Source organism: Microtus pennsylvanicus, chromosome 14 (assembly GCF_037038515.1).
Source record: "Microtus pennsylvanicus isolate mMicPen1 chromosome 14, mMicPen1.hap1, whole genome shotgun sequence".
Lineage (NCBI taxonomy): Eukaryota > Metazoa > Chordata > Mammalia > Rodentia > Cricetidae > Microtus > Microtus pennsylvanicus.
In genome coordinates, this window is record NC_134592.1 from 31,492,831 (window position 1) to 31,496,463 (window position 3,633).

The 3,633-nt window shown below is 48.3% G+C and overlaps 1 protein-coding gene across 3 annotated transcripts in view; it reads right to left on the minus strand.

Annotated features, from left to right (window-relative positions):
- Znf410 (zinc finger protein 410) overlaps positions 1 to 2,159 on the minus strand; it is a 30,706-nt gene extending 28,547 nt beyond the window's left edge. For 2 of the 3 annotated variants that reach the window (XM_075947881.1, XM_075947880.1), the window contains exon 1: positions 1,853 to 1,978. The gene's annotated coding sequence lies outside the window, so the exon portion shown is untranslated. Of the gene's footprint in view, positions 1 to 1,852 lie in introns of all 3 variants that reach the window. The other variant, XM_075947879.1, reaches the window with a different exon arrangement.
- Between the last annotated feature and the right edge of the window lie 1,474 nt (positions 2,160 to 3,633).

Here is a 3,633-nt window from a genome sequence, read left to right on the forward strand (position 1 = left end):
GCACGTAAGAAGCAATGGCTAAACATTCATAGGATAAGAAACATGACGAAAGACACCCAATTCCCTGCCCCTCTACTCTGGACTTTTCTTCTGACTTCCAAACCTTCACTATCAGTTACTTGCTGAGTAATTCCACATATATATCCAGCAGCGATTCAAACCAAACCACATGCAAACCCAGATTATCACCTCCCTACCAAACCTGTTCTTCTTGAATCAACCCTTTTATTTATTGCCCAATCTTCTTCCCACTTGGCTGCAAATTCTATCTAGCAGTCTCTCTCATTCTTCATATTTAAATAATCCCAGCCATTAATGAATTCCCCAAATCATTTACTCCTCTTGTGATACAGTTTAGATTTCTCGGTATCTTTCAACTACACTATTAATATAGGCTTCTAACAGGTTACCTTGCCTTTAAAAGTTTCCCTTTCCTCAGGGCAGAGGTGGCACATGCCTTTAATGCCAGCACTCGGGAGGCAGAGGCAAGCAATCTCTGTGCATTTGAGGCTCGACTGGTCTACAGAGCAAGTTCCAGGAGAGTAGGAATTACACAGAGAAACCCTGTCTCGAAAATCCAAAACTAAAATAAAAATACTCCTTGCAATCTATCTTTTACCCAAACACTCATTTTCCCCTCAAAATACAAGAATGGCCGGGCGGTGGTGGCGCACGCCTTTAATCCCAGCACTTGGGAGGCAGAGGCAGGCGGATCTCTGTGAGTTCGAGACCAGCCTGGTCTACAAGAGCTAGTTCCAGGACAGGCTCCAAAACCACATAGAAACCCTGTCTCAAAAAAAACCAAAAAAAGAAAAGAAAAAAAAAATACAAGAATGTTTGTCATCCCTCATACTCAAAGTTTAGCGTCGCAGAATAATGGTCAAACCTCTACACTAATACACTCCCCCCAAAAACTAGAAATTGCAAAATTTTCTCCAAATTTGACACCTACGAGATCAAGACTTAAATAAAAATCTACATCTTCTGATGCTCGGTTGCCCTGTATTCTGCTATACACTACGATAACACAAAGTGTAATTTCTCGGGGCCAAAAACACCAAGAATTGTCCGTCTTCAAAATATTTTTTCTTCTCTTTGCATATTTTACACTGGCCCCTGTGCCAACGTAAAAGTATGAACTCTGAATCCCATCTCAATATTTAACTCCTAAATGGTACCTAAGTACATTTCAGAGCCTCATGCGCAAGGGGGATAAAGTTTAATAAACTAATTGGATCTTCTTCTGAGAAACTTCAGAGGACGAAATTCAATGAGCAAAACACAGCCAGGCTACCAGCACTCGCTGCCCACACACGGGCCTGAAGTGTCAGGTAGAGGAGATGCCAGACGTCCAGCCCTGGTCTTCAGGCGTCCCCCTTCCAGACCCAGGGAGTGAGGGGACGCCGGAAAGGGAAGCGGTCGCTCTGGGTGAAACGCCGGCCGGGCACTGCTGGCCAGCCTTCCCGCCAGCACAAAGGCCTCGGTGCAAGGAAGGCCCGAAGGTCCGCGGACAGGCCCGGCTGCGGGTGCAGTCCGGCGCCTCCGCCCAGGGGACTCGCTGACTCCGGGTTTTTGGGTGCAATTGGCTTCCAAGCACCCGCCCGCAAAAACAAGCCGAGGAGCAAAGACAGCGCGCCCCAGATCCTGGGAGGCGTAGGGCCGAAGCCGCGGGGTGTCGGACCGGTCGCTCGCAGCCCGCCAGACGCCGGGGGGGGGGGGGAGCTGAAGTGGGGGGGCTTCCTTGTACCCTTAGGGGCGAACTCGGCTGCAGAACCCCAAACCCGGCCGTGGGTTCCTTTCTCTCCGGAACCACCTAGCTAAGCGCTGTGGCCAGTCCCAGCCCGGGGCTCACCTTCCAGTCCAGGGCAGCTGGCCGTCCGGCAGTCAGTCCCGAATTCCGTCCACACACGGCGTCTTCCGGCTCCCGCCGGAAGCAGCTCCCGAGCGGGACAGGAAGTTTGGCCACCCCCCCCCCCCAGCACACCCACTGGCTTTCTTCTCCGCCCCGCGGGTGTTACTCGGGTCGAGGTGCTGACCCTCGGGCAAGCTGCTTGGGCCGACCTCCCCGTCCCCTCAGAGCCACACTGGGCTCCGGCCGGTGGAACCGAAGCACCCCGCCCCCTGCCCTCCAGGACTCCCGGGTCCCGAAGTCTGAAAGCAGGTCAGTGCCTTCTAGCCGTGACGTCACCGCCTTCCCGCTAGGTGGCTGTGTGCCGCCCTGGTGGGTGTGCAGCTTTCCCCGCAGCTGCGGAGTTATGACAGTTAAGGAGAAACACCAAAACTCTCCATGAAGAGGACCCAAGGAGGGACCTGCACAATCAAGCCCTGCAGTGTCCATTGGACTGGGTATGAATTTAGGCACATATACAGCTGTGGGAACGTTTAAGAATCTAGGCTGTCCTGACTGAGGGCTAAAATACCAGAGTTCCATGGTGAATAATAGTACTTGATGGAACTTTTGAGTTTGACTTACTACGTGAAATGTAAAGACCTGGCATGGTAGCACAGTCCTGTAATCAATCCCAGCGCTCCCAGCACTTGGAGTTCCAGGCCACCTAGGGCTATACAGTGAGACCCTGTCAAAACCAAAATAACAAGAAAAAAACATGATGTGGTTCGCAAGAGTGGAGGATTAAAGGCAGTGCCCATGAGAATTAATGTTCTCTTAAGGCGTTTATTTTCATGTTTAGAGATAAACTAGGAGCCTAAACAAGCTAGGGATTAGTAGATTGGGTACAAAACAAAACATTCCAGGCCATCTGGGTGGAAATAATTACTTGGTACACAGTTCCATGCTGTGTACCCAGTTGAGGATTGCTGTGGCAAGGACAACTGGGCTACATAGCATCTGAAAAGAAACCTTGGGATGGCAAGGAAATGTTTACTAGGAGCTAAAGTCCTAAAGTTTAAGTAAGAATTTAAAAAAAACCGAGCGGTGGTGGCACCCACCTTTATTCCCAGCAGAGGCAGGCAGGCAGATCTCTGTGAGTCTGAGGCCAGCCTGGTCTACAAGAGCTAGCTCCAGGACAGCTAGGGCTACACAGAGAAACCCTGTCCCAAAAAACCCAACCCCAAACAAAACAAAAAACAAAGTAGATTTGGGAGTTACCAACATATGAAGAATGAAGAACCCTCCAGAAAGAAACTGGTCTAGAGCAAGTATATAAAACAAACAAGGTTAGACAAATGCAAAACTGGATTGAGTGATTACTAATACAGTTTGAATATATTTATTACAAGTGTCACCTATAAAATACATTGGCTGTGTAAAAAAGTGTCTTAAATCACACTTAGAAAACATCTTCAATTTTACTTTTCTAAAGGTTGAGTTACAATTAATAAAAACATCAATATATGTAGAATATTCATGTCTACAACCATTGGTTAGTTTACTTTGTCCTATCATTTTCTTTTTCTTTTTTTTTTTTTTTGGTTTTTCGAGACAGGGTTCCTCTGTAGCTTTGGAGCCCGTCCTGGAACTCTCTTGGTAGACCAGGCTGGCCTCGAACTCACAGAGATCCGCCTGTCTCTGCCTCCCAAGTGCTGGGATTACAGGCGTGCGCCACCACCGCCCAGCTTGTCCTATCATTTTCTGAAGCTTTTTTTTTTTTTTTTTTTTTTTTTTTGGTTTTT